At 37.8% G+C, this 13,879-nt stretch overlaps 1 protein-coding gene across 2 annotated transcripts in view; it reads right to left on the bottom strand.

The window, feature by feature from the left end:
• The window catches only part of LOC128734619 (phospholipase B1, membrane-associated-like), a 30,254-nt gene extending 17,402 nt beyond the window's left edge, over positions 1–12,852 (bottom strand). Inside the window, exon 1 of one of the 2 annotated variants that reach the window (XM_053828900.1) lies at positions 12,343–12,852. The gene's annotated coding sequence lies outside the window, so the exon portion shown is untranslated. Of the gene's footprint in view, positions 1–12,276 lie in introns of both variants that reach the window. The other variant, XM_053828899.1, reaches the window with a different exon arrangement.
• Between the last annotated feature and the right edge of the window lie 1,027 nt (positions 12,853–13,879).

Here is a 13,879-nt window from a genome sequence, read left to right on the forward strand (position 1 = left end):
GCCTGGGGACAAACTTATGCAATTCTATCCCCCAAACGAACGATTTTGACCTACTGATTAAATTTGCTGAAGACAGTCACATTTTATTAAGCCGGGATTTCGAGATAAAGAGTGTTGTACACAATACAACACACGAGTAACTATGTTACAAAGCTTGGCGCACGTAACGGAAGGTTATACATAATCTTCTATCCTCTATATATCTAAGAGGCTTGTCTGTTGCCAAAACCAGGTCTCTGACAGGATGTCATGAGAGGTAACTAAAAACAGGCCCCTGACAGGGCGTCATGCTTTCGTAGCAATGGATTCTATTCTCAGTCACCTCGCTGGTCGACTGCTGGACTGCTCGATTTCTCAACTGGTCGACTGGACTGGTTGACTAGACTGCTCGATTTGATTGCTCGACTGGACTGCTCAACTAAACTGGTCGACTGGAGTGTTCGATTTGAATGCTCGATTGGACGATCGACTTGGCTGCTTGACTGAGCAACTCGATTTAACTGCTCGACTCAATTGAGCGACTGCTTTACTCGTCTCAACTACTCGACACATTGACTCGATTTACTACTCGACCCGTCTGCTTGATTTACCTGCTCAACTTAACTACTCGACTGGACTGTTCGATTCGACTACTCCACTTGACAGCTTGGCTCAACTGCTCGACTGAACGCTTGATTCAACTGCTCGATTTGACTGCTCTACCCTACTAACTCTTTTATGTACGACATCTTAGAGGTTTATTATTGTAATCGTAAGATCTTCGCTAGCCGTGATGCAGAAAAATTCAATATGAACCTCAAAGAACTAATACAAAGATTAAACATCTTCGCAAACACTGACAACTGCTTTTTTTCCATTGCATATAAGATAAGTCTATGCGAGGACTAGGATAAACTAAGTACAATTGATAGACATAGAAATACGAATAAACATAGACAGTTGAGATTTCTGCGCAGGGCTGTTCCGCCGCAGCGGCCGGCGTCATAAAATTATTTTAGGATTTTTTTCCAAAAGGTCGTTACGCCAAATGGCCCATAATGATGATGTCAAAGTTTTAAGTCAAACGGCTTTATGTCAAACAGCATTATGCCAAATGACTTTATTCTATATGGGGGGCCCCTGCTATCATTGTATTGTTACCGAGCGATTATTACTCAAGTGCGTGTTCATAGGAAAGCGACATTTTTTAAATTATGCCTAACGTCCGTAGTTAGGTATACGGTCGCCTATTTAATTCAATTATTTCCCAAGTTTATGCTACTTCAATATGTGACAGTTGACAGTTTCTGTCTCTATGTAATAGTAAACAACGTTTTTATTTTTTCTTCTTTGAACGTTATGTTTTTCATAACCGTTTGTACTATTCCTTAGAAGTAATGCTAGTTCTAAGGAAGTTGCATATCATAAAAATTGATCGTTTTATTGGCCTGTATTATTTAATAACTCATGTTTAAGACCATTTGTACGTTTCAATATGCTACTATTGATCTCCTGAATGCCACTTATTTTCTGCAATAAAACGGTAATCGTGGACACTACTACCTACTGTAGTATTTTAGCCGCAACCACATCCGCTGAATGATGGCCTGTTGATTTACTCTTTTAGTTACGGACATTTTAATAGGCATCCATATGTCACCGATGGCAAAAGTCTAGAAAGAAACCATTATTTTCTTGACAAGGACGCCAAGTCATTCAACTGGGAGACTTTCATGAGTAATCGAAATTTAATGACAAACAGTGCAGCAGGCTGCTGGTAATTGCTAATAGAAGGCAAAGTACTTTATGCGATGTGGTCAACGAGCTTGTCTTGCATTGCATGAGCGTTTTAACCATCAACTTCGAAGTTGAACTATCTCGCGAGGTAATCTTGAATAAAGTGCGTAATGAAGACATTCAAAGGATTCATTGTCAAGTTCAACGCGTTTTGATATACATTTCATACGCTTGTTTATGACATTCACTGAAGCGAAGAGAAGCTATTGTCAAAAAAATGCCATGCTTGAATACCACCTCACTACACCTTAGCTATCTAAATAAAATATTTATCTTCGGGTGTGCATTCCATCATAAATTACCTGCGTCTGTCATAACAGCCACTTTATGAGCGATATGTTAAAATATGACGCGTGCCTTGGTTTTGATTAATACAACCACATTACTTAACCAATCGCTGCTGAAATGCTGAATAGAAGCAACTTTAAAATTATTAAGTTGCTCCTCGTTCGCTGGCGAAGCGTGTTCCAGTTTTCCGACCGCCTGCCGGTCGCAAGTATGCCTTCCTACATAAATTTTAATTGTACCGAAATAGCTCGATGTGGTGACCCTATATAAAAAACCGCATATGCATGTCGAATCAAGTTAAAAACTATCCGGCTATCGTTTTACTCTACTGGCATTTGCATATACGCATTGCGAGCGCTGCAAGGTAGAGATTTATTAGGCTCCTGACCACAATTACCTTAAACTGTTTTAATAGGTGCGATTGGCGCTTGCCAATATTTGCATCTCAGAAAAAAAATTGTGAAAAAAACGAAGAGGATAATTTACCAATGCTATTTGCGGTTAGATATAAACCGGTTTAAAATATTCGCCTCCACTTGTTTCACTTGTTTTCGGGAAACGAATAGGTATTGCATATTACACTGAAATATACGCTAAACTGTAAATACCTTTCAATTCTAAGCGCTTCAATGATCTTTCCGCTCGTTGGGAGTTGCAACAAAGTTAATTTATTATCTTCTCCCAAACCTCACAACACGCAAAGCATTAAAAACAACCAATATGTACTATGTATTTCGTATAGCAGTTTCACCGCCCTATAATTTGCCTACCAGAAGCAACAACACGTGCTACCTACGGCATTTAAATGTGTCTGCAGCTCGAACGAACAACATTGTTAAAGTCCGAAATGGGCATCAGACAGATTTGCTGAAGCGTTTCACAGTGTTCGAATTTAGGAGAAACCCCACACGAGGTAACATGCCCTTTTGTAGGCTTACCACAAAGGCAGTAAGATTTAGCAACTTCCAGTAGCAAATTTGAATGAATGTTTTATCTAGAAAACTTGAAACTATTTCATAAACTTTTGATTGTAAAAAATTCATAATATAATGTAATAGGGATAATAATAAATAATAAAAGCGAATACCTTATATCGAGGCAAGCAATCGACATGGTCGTTGCGATCGAATTAATTGCCAAAAAGAATGATGATGGATACGGTCAAAAGAAGATTGCCGGTAAAAGTGGCCTTACACAGGAATGACCTAGAACACCCCGGTACAATGTTGGCCATAGCTAAATTTGTTTCTACTTCCGATTCCTTCACTGTCGATAAACAACAACTCGAGTAGGTATTTAATTTTTTAAAACTAAATTTGAAAAATAGCAAACATATTAACGCGCAACCAATTCAAAACGTCTACCCTTTTACTGTTTACTGAACTGATAATTATTTCAAATAAATTTTCCTAATGAGGCGACCAATTCTGATACGATAACGTGTAAAACAAACAGGAAACATATTGTAAAACCTGTTTTTGGTCGTCAATTTTATTGGTTGTAAAAAGGAAGATGTTATACTAGCCTATCTACCTTGTGTGGATTTTATCTTTTGCAAAATAGCTGTTCGATTTATGTTATCGATCCCTAACTTCAAAAGTCACTGACATGATATTCCAAAACTATAAAACCAATGTCATGGTAGTTTGTTATGTTCCTCCTATATTAAAATGGTATGTTTCCCCAATCCGAAAACTTAGCTTGCTCATCAATTTGAGTGTGCTTTCAGGGTTGTCAGTCAACTTAGTGTTCGCGTAAGTGCCGAAGAGGATCGGAGATAGCAATAGTTTTTGCGCATTTATGTATCTTTAAACTCTAAATCTTATATATTTTGCTTATATGCCGGATAGACACGGATTGTCTTGCAAAACAGTCCTTCAAGTGTTTTGCAATGAAATGTGAAATCTGTGAAATCTTTTGAGAAAGCAACACTAGCACCAAAAAAGTTCTAATAAGGCCATTGCAAATCATATTTAAAGTTTTTGTCACCCCCCCCTTTTGGAAATTGGCTTGAAAAATCGGGGGGCCAAAAAATAATTTGTAGGATATGAGTCAAATTTCTTTTAATAAAATCAATTGTTTGTGGGCTCTACAGTCTGGAAACTAGAAAAATGAGTCTTGAATTAACGCTTCTAGCACGAAACAGAAATGGAAATTCGAACAATAGAATTTCCGAAAATCGTCCAAAAAATTTTCCTCTGTTTTTGTCTTTTTTCGTATATTTAAGAAGTATAAGCAAGAATAGATTCGGTTTTCACGTTTAAACCTTAAATAAAAATTCTTAAAATCCATGTTTTTTTGCTCGATTAAAAAAATCACTTTGTTTTTTTTTCGCCCCCCCCCCCCCCTTCAGTGAACTGCTCGAAAACCGAAAAAATCAAGCAGTTTTCCGGCTACTCGAATTTTCTGGTTTGAATAATCTGCGAAAATCTGCACACTTTTTTAAGAAATCTGTGAAAGTTTAAAGAGCTTCGAACAAAAATCTGCACCAAAACAATAAAATTCATAAAAACTGCAAATATCTGCAAATTTATAATGATCTGCAAGACCGTTCCAAAAATCTGGAATTTGCAGACAAATCTGCAAGTATGGTATCCCTGCTTAAGGCTAATAAATTTAAAATTAAATGAAATAAATGTCAAAAACTAAACTAATAATCACACGAAATTTGATATTGGTTGAAATTTGGCTTTTTTACGCGGATTCACGTGAAAAGCCACTTGAGTGTATTTTTAAAGTTTTTGTCACCCTCCCAACCCCCCTTTGAAATTGCTATGAAAAATCGAGGGGCAAAAAAATTATCAGATATAAGTCAAAATATTTTTATAAAATCAATTGTCTGTGGGCTCCACAGCCTAAAAAACTCGAAAAATGAGTATTAACGCTTCTAATACGGAACAGAAATGGAAATTTCGAATAACGAAATTTCCGAAAATTGGCTAAACAAATTTTCATTCGATTTTGTCTTTCTTTTCGTATTTTTTTGCATGGAAATTAATAACAGATATATGAAAAGCAATAATAGATTTAGTTTACACGTTTGAAGTTTAAGTAAAAATACTAAAAACGCAGTTTTTTTTGCTCGATTAAAAAAATCTCGCCCCCCTTCAGTTGGCCAACACCGAAAGGACAAAAACTTGCTTAAATTTTTGTAATGGCCTTATTATTACTGTTTAGCAGGCAGGTTTTCACAGAAACTTATCAAAACGACGTTTCGACACTTTGATGGTGTCTTTTTCAAGGGCCCGGCCCTTTTTTGCCCAGCCAAATATTAATAATTGTAATTGAATCCCGGCGATAGAAAGAAAACACAACGAAAAAAACTGTTTCAAATAACAAATAACTGTTACAAATATGAAACCGGTAAGCTTCGTTATGTCACTTTTACTTTACCAAATGCAGAACATGATTACTGCTGCTTCAAATTGCTCAAACTTTCAAACCAGCTGCAGATATTTGTTAGCAGGGTTGCTGTGTCAACCCCTCTTCAACCTACAACCTTCGATAAAATCAAACAAAAAATCCGCTTTTCCATCATCTCTCTACCGTTCTGATTCAAACTTCGAACACTTAAGCTATGCTGAAACTTTGTTCAAAGATAAATGTTCGAAAACAACTTTATTCTACTCCCATAAATGGTTTAATAGCATAACAATTTGATTATTTTCGTGTTAAAATTTTAAAAATGAGGATAAAATGTTAATTTACATTGAAAAACACTAAAAAACTGCTGTTCGGTTTTGATTCAAACTTCGAACACTTTCATGGTCGACATTCAAAGCTCAAATATTTCAGTCTCAGACAGCGAACACTTGTATTACTTTGAAAAGTATTAATGTTTTTAGTGTCATTCTACTTAAATAAGTGAAATTCCATCCTTTTTTTAAACACTGTCTTTTTAAATCCACCTAACAGTATGATTTAAATTTTTCACACAATAATTAGTTTCAATCCGTATTTCTGTAGTCAATTGCTAATATTTTCAAACTGTATGTATCACAACTAAAGCAAGTTAACGTTGTACAGCTTTACAATGCAGATAATTCATTTTCCCGACGGAAAATCCCGAAAAACCGGATATTATTTGTGGGTGTTCGAAGTTTAAATCACACCTCAAAACGTAATTCAAACTTCGAACACTTTTTATTTATCTAATATCTTTGAAATAATGCATGAAATATTGTATTTTAACTATGCTTTAGTACATATATATCTTGCACTTACCTAATAATCGCGAAGTGGGAAGGAAAATGTTCTAAAATTGGTAAAATAATGCAAACGAAAAAACAGCTACTTTTGCACGAAACGCTAAGAGTATGCGAACGAAGTTAAAATCTGAGTTCTCACTATTTTCCAACGCCTGCTGATTTCTTAGAAGGAATCCTATAGTTCAATGTCATACCTCACCGGATAGAGGACATTCTAACGAACACGGTGGTGTACAATAAGCATAATATTTTATCATATTAGCGATAGTAACGAGCATTTTATTCTGAAGTGTTCGAAGTTTGAGACTGTTCTAAGTTTGAATCAGAACGGTACATGGTACAATTCCGAATGCAGATATCATTTTTGTGAGGATGTGTTTTCGTATTTTCTCGCACAACACTTATTCCAAAAAATGGTTGCTTTTGAACCTACACTCAAAAAAATCGATACGTCGCATCGACGTGAAATTGATTACATGATTAAACTTCTGTATAGCAACTTACATGAACTTCATGTACTACTGTGTTACCTGACTCATAACGAATATGCGTTATATACGAGGGAGGGTCTCGTAACTCACAAACTTTGTGGTTTTTCGTTTAATTGATCATAAATTCGAATAGAACATACAAATATCAACTATATAACATAAGAAATTACATGTTTACTCCAAAAATAAAAGCATGAGAGATTTTAGAATTTTGGAAATAGGGGTTCGTTATGAGTCAGTTATCGCAGGAGTTACTGGGAAAGTTGATCAAATTTACCGGTATCGCATGTGAACTGGTTAGTATGAGTGCGATTTACTAATAACTCAAGTAAAAGTTACATGAAAAGTGCAATGGATGAGAATTACCTATGTTTTCACGTAAACTTGACGTGCCGATTGTTTTGAGTGTAGCATCATAGGAAAAAGTAGATTGGTATGTGCTCAGGACACAACCGCAGGCTTGTCGTAGGACTTCCTAGTATACATATATAACAAACACATTCCATCAATAAGACTTGCTCCTCTTCCTCGCGCCCATACAAATGACAACTAACAGAAGCAACAGCGCACCATCACGTACGTGTACGTGATCCATGTTGTAATATACACGCACGTGTTAGTTCAGCTTTAACCCGACAGATAGCATTGCTGTTACTGTCTTTCGACTATTGGCAGAGTTGCCAGTCTTCTTGATGGAGCGTTTTTGTCTATAGGTAAAATCTCTCCCAGGCCGCCAAATGTGCAGGGTTTGTTTGTAACACAAATTTGACTACACCCCAAACGTATATGACTAACGTTTGCCAAACGGACGGTTGCAATACGTACGAATGCCATAAAGACTAATGCCATAATGTATGTTTGCTATAATAGACCGGAACCATAATATACAGGGTGTTCAGTAAGTTCGAATACAACTTTTTCTACAAGGGCCTACATTACTGGTTCATTTTATAGAGGGTATCTCGATACGAAAACTAGGGAAAACTAACTACTGTTTTACCTGACTCACTGCGAATATGCGTATTATTAAAATAAAACGTAACCATACGTTTTATTCGTTTATGGCGCATATGCAGGTAATATCGATAACAAACGATTTTTTATGAGTTGTGCTTTTGTTGTTGCATTTAATTTGTAAAAAGTTGCATAAATAACAATTCAGTTTCACAATACAATTATTGCGTACTACTGGCACATGAAATATAACGTTTAAGTATGTTATTTTTAGTGATCAAAATTAACGATATTTTCGATACAAGGGCGATATTTTTCGAAACCTTTCGAACCAACACGATCCCGCCAATACAACGCATATTCGCAGTGAGTCAGGTAACACAGTAGAAGTAGGTAAACCTAGGAAAACGAATGAATCTAGACAGATGTGATTTCTGCGACCGGCTCGCCCTGAATCATCTAGCAAACGTTGAATATATGGATTATGACAAACGTACATTATGGCTCCCGTCCATTATGGCATACGTTTGTATGGCTCCCGTCCCTTATAGCAAAAATACAATTGCGCAGTCAAACGTATGGAAACCGTCCGTATGGCTATCGGATTTATGGCTCTCGTCTGGTCACCCACAAATTTTGAGCCCGTCTCATTTCGAGCCCACGACAAACCTCGCCTCGGATAAGGAAGTATTCGTGAAGCGTACACACCAGGTTAGGTGAATATCTATCAGTTTCAGCTTCATGTAAAATAAGTGTGAAGCAAGCTGTGATTCTAGACACAACAATATGGCTTCCTGTCACAGGCCTTGTATCTCCCCTTAATGCTTATACTCCGGACGTTTCTATAGATTTCGAACGATGATATCAAATTTGAACATCATCAGGCCAAAGTGCTGCAATTAGATACTTCTACAACAATCAATGAAATCCACACAAGATAAACTAACTTGTGGTTTTTAAATTATTACCGAATTTTTTATGAACATATAATCATATTACAACCGACTGTGTTGCAAATGTGAACTTTGCACTACAACAGCTGTAGTGTAGACCCCCAACACAGAAATCAAATTGATCTAGGTTTAATCGGCGTACATAAAAAATCTTCAACAAGGAGACTTCGTTACTTTATCTGACGTACTTCCCGAGTAGAGACATCAAATTGGTGTAGGTTTCATCGTCGTAAAGTATCTTCGACCTGTTGGGATGAGTAGACTCTGTCACTTTTTTTCTAAAAAGAAAATATCAGAATTTACCGTCAACAAATGGTGTATTTAACTGTCTTTTCTGCCTGGGATACAAGGCGATCACAATGAAAATGTATTGGGAAATTTTACCTTGAAACTCATTTTCAAAAACGAAATGACAATAAAAACTTCATAATTGCTACATTTATTATGAATCGGTATCCAAACCATCAAAATCCATTCCTAATTAACAGAGTTATTAGCGTTCAAATTCTTTCATATTTTCGTGATTGTAACTAGAAACTGCGGTAAGACGTAGCCCTACGTCAAATATACTCAAATATACAAATATACGGAAATGTTTGCTTAGCAAATCTTTCCCAGATAATATTTTCATAAGGATTTCTGATAAAATTGAGCTACTTTTTCATTACAAAGATTATAGATTTACTATGCTTCATTTTTTAAGCAGATAAATGTTTAAGAGTTCATACCCTCTTGGGAGAGCTACCTGGAAGTCAAATATAGCTCTGACTAGAACAAGTCGCCACTAAGCACCTCCTTGCAGATCTAAACCAAATGATGACGATCGATGGCCACAAATCTAGAAATACATCGTGCATATAGTGGAGAAGTTAAGCTAGGAGGTGCGAACTTGAGCGCTTGTTCTCCAGGCGAGGGGCGGCTCAAACAGTGTCTGTCTCGGAGCGAGCTGCTGAATATGCAACGATGTATCCCGCAAAGATAAACTATACCAAAATAGATATAAGGCAATCTTCGAGAGGACCGATGAAAAGTCCCCAAGACTTGACGTGAAAATTATCATCCGAGATGCAAACGCGTAGATCGAAACGGAGGAATTCTTCCATCCTGTAGCACCTACCTTCCACGTCTGAATATTCGGAATCACACCTGGGGGCATCCAAATGGAGACTCTAACTCTCAGACCGATTACGTTCTAATTGACGGTTGACACTTTTCGGATGTTATCTATGTACGGTTCTGTGTAAGTTTCGGGCAAGGTTGTCAAACGCAGCTTGTTCAAGGTTGCCAAACGTCAAAGCTTGTTCTACAAATCGCGGAACAGTAGGAGGGAAGGCAAGAATATATTAGTGGGCTGTGGAGGAACCTCCATGGTGCCATCGAAGCAACTGTGAGAGAAATAGTAGGCACGACGCGTGGAAGACAGCGTAACAGTTGGTTTGTTGCTGAAGACTGAAGAGCCAGAAAGTGACAGATGGGAAGAACCAGGCCAGGAGTCGCATGCTCACTGTGGCTACACATCAGAACAGTGCTGCTAGAAAAGACGGTAACCCGGCTGAACTTCTAAAAGCGGAGAGCGGGTGGTTGTATGAAGCAATCCACCGGATCATTGTCTGCATCTAGAAAGAAGAAAAAATCCGGAGAAGTGGTTGGATGGCCACATTTGCCCTATTTTTTAAAGAAGGACATCGACTCAAGTGTAAAAACTGTCGAGGTATTACATTGCTCAATTCTGCCTATAAGGTACTCTCCCGTAACCTGTTCTGTAGACTAAGACCGTTAGTAGAGTCCTCCGTCGGCGAGTACCAAGCTGGTTTTCATGAGACGGATCGGAACTTTAAAGCGGCGTACGATTCCGTCAATCGAAACGAGGCATAGCAGATAATGTTAGAACAAGTTTTTCCGACGAAACTAGTTAGGCTGATTTGAGCGATACTGAGTCGTTCCAAATTATGCGTCAGAATATCGGGTGAGAACACAAGCGAGCTTACGTGACGTTGGTTGGACTGAAGCAAGGGGATGCACTCTCTAACCTGCTCTAACCTCTAACCTTGGAAGATGCAATATGAAAAGCAAACTAAGGGACTATCATCACGAAATCTCACATGTTTCTTGGTTTTACGGATAACGTCGAAACCATCGGAATCAACCGTAGAGTAGTGGAAGAGGCCTTTAAAATTCTGCGATCAATATTTGGTGGCAAATTGGAAAATGAAGTACTGTGTAGACACATTAACCACAAGCTGTATCAAGTATAATACTACTATGCTAATGTAGTGAAGGTAGTAGAATTTAGCAGGCTGCGGTGGGCTGGGCACGTATCCAGAATGCCGATGAAAAAGTTCTCAGAACTATTTCCAGCAGAGAACTAAGAAAAGACCTTTGGGACAGACCAGATTTAGTATTGCTCTTCAAAGCAGCGATATTATTTGTATAAGACAACCTTAAGTTAGTCAATATGTTTGCATAATATCAGTTATTATATTATTAGAAATATCTCTAAAATAGTTTACGTATTAATGTTTTAAAATAGCTTAACAGCCTTACTCCTTTTAAATTTTCTATTACTGTCTATTACATACGCCTATTAGCATATGTATTTTTCCCACTACTAAGGCATCCTAATCATATGAAAATAAACTAAATTATCATCATATAATTTTATCTGACATTTCAAAATTTGTTACAAAACCAGCATTCTATCCTGACAGAATGAGGTATATTTTTTGAATATCAAGTTGTGTATCGCAAGTTCTGTTCCCTCGTTTGTATTAAAATGTATTTTCTTATGTTTATAGTAATATGTGACATGCCATAACCTGTTAACAACTGTCTATCAGGCCAACTTTGCATTGACGAGAATATATTGCACAATTTTTTTCAATGTTTTTGTTTCAACAACAATACAAATACTAAAAGTCGAAGGCATCAAAAAAATTGGATATTTTCTAAAAATTCATCAGAAGATTCAGAATATTTGACGCGTACTGTGCTTACAACAAAATATAATACCTGTAAACCACCCTCTCGTTGTCTATAAAACAAACATTTATTCATTGTTGCTTTCAAACATAGCAAGGTTATTTTAGTTGAGGTTGTACGTAAAGTCATAACTGTTCCACCTAAAGCAAACTGTGTCAGAATTCCAACCTCAACGTCTAACGGTGTAAAATCATTCGTACAGACTTGGAAAATTAATATGCGTATATTAGTGTCGTGTTTCAACACTTAAGTGATTTTTGCTTCTATCTATACGCAGGGTGCCCCAAACTGTCCGTAAAGTTAATGTATTTAATTAAGTTCGTTTCCAAAAACTGAAGCGGTCCCGAGTGCAACTGCAACAATTTCAAACTTAAAACCTTATGACGCTCAAAATCCAATAATCCCCAATGACATGTCCAAATCCAACTAATCTGGGTGTCTAATATCTGAGTAACGACAGCAACGGTGCACACTAATTCGACACAACACATTGCCAAGGCAAAATTGCACTAACTAATTTGGCAGCATAAAACAGTGCAAATCAGGAGCTCAGAAAAAAAATGCGCGAAGAACTTCGGTCGTCCGCTTGGACGTTCACAAATTCCTTCGTCGATCTATTGCACTCACTTTTTCTTTTTTTTTATAATTTTGTCACACACTTGCCTGACTGACATTGATTTTGAATCAACTCACATTGAACTTGTTCGGTAAATAATTTAGTTCGGCTTGTCACATCGACTTCGCGCTGCCCCTCGAGCTGGCCCACTAGAGCTGCAGCTGTACATTAGGTAGGGTATGCACTTTCGAGGCTCCAGGGCACCTGGTCAAGTAAGGCGGTCAAGATTTTCTTCTCCACTGAACTGGTTTAGTTCCGAAGGTTGCCAACAGTTATTAAATTCGTCGCGATGTTTGAACTTATCCGATTATCCGTTAATACGGTAAAATACGTTAAAAAGCACTAACACATAATATTCTAATAAATGTCTTCAATTAAGCACCATGTTTGTAAACACTATCAAATCCTTCTTCTTCGTCCAAATTAATCCACTCATCGTGAAACCAAAACAATCATCGAATCCACGCACGCTGGAAGCGCAGCTGCTTCCGATCCGCACTAACCGGTGGCTGAGGCTGTTTTGTTCTGAGCTGAAGCTGGCTCTGGTAGCAAATGGTCGTAAAGATCTGACTACCGATCGGAGTAACAATCATGTAGCAATGGGTGGTAGATCGGACAAAGTGTGGTCACGATTTGCGGCGGATGATGGAGGACAGCTCATTTCCATCATCCGTGCAGCAGCTTATTGCCTACGATGCTGGGTGGTGGAGAAAAACTGCACCCAGCGGCGCCGGGTGGGTGGTGTTGGACGGGAGGGAAACGAAAGCAAATGCGCTCGTATGCAAGTTCATTTGACCTGTACAGAAGATGGTTGAACTCGGATAGTTAAAGTGGTGGTTAAAGTTTTGCGAACATCTTCTCGACCAAATGATTGTAGTAATTAACTGCTGTAGCATTGGAATACAATTGCACCGGTATTGAGTATTTCGGACTTCCCTGCCAGTGCGGCAGAACCGAACCACAATTCGACTTCGACATGTACAGACAGCTGCTCAGCTGTAATTCTCACCAATGGAAGTGTTGGGAAATGCATTGTGCATCACCATATAGGCGAGGCAGGCAGTGAAAGATGATGATCGTCGAAGTTTCGGAAGGCAATTAATGTCTGGTGGTTGAATAAGCAAATTACTACCGATTGTGCCGGCGTGTGTGTAATGGGCGTGTAACATTGGCGAGTTACTTTAGAGCTCAAGTTTAAGCTCAAGGCCAGCACATTCCATGCAAGGTAAAACATATTCTAGCCTTGCTGTGAAGAGCTATTAACCGGGTGAACGATCGCCTAGTTTCATGTAACAATCGAGGTGCGTGACAAAATTGCGAACCGGTACGAGCAGGGTGATTCAGCTAGTCGTGTAACAAGTGTGGTGGAAAACATAATTACTGGTGAATTATTGTCGTATAAAGCTGCATCAAGCTCAAATCATATGCTTGGCTCCCACTAAAATTTATACAATTGACATTCTTAACTTGGATGGAGCGTCTATAAGAAATATTGACATTAAAGAAAATGATATGTAAACAGCATACAAAACATCAATATTGCATAGCGTAAAACATGCACAAACTTAAAAATTCAGGAAAAATGACGTAACTAAAACTAAACATGAAAATATC

The sequence above is a fragment of the Sabethes cyaneus genome, chromosome 2 (assembly GCF_943734655.1).
Source record: "Sabethes cyaneus chromosome 2, idSabCyanKW18_F2, whole genome shotgun sequence".
NCBI lineage: Eukaryota > Metazoa > Arthropoda > Insecta > Diptera > Culicidae > Sabethes > Sabethes cyaneus.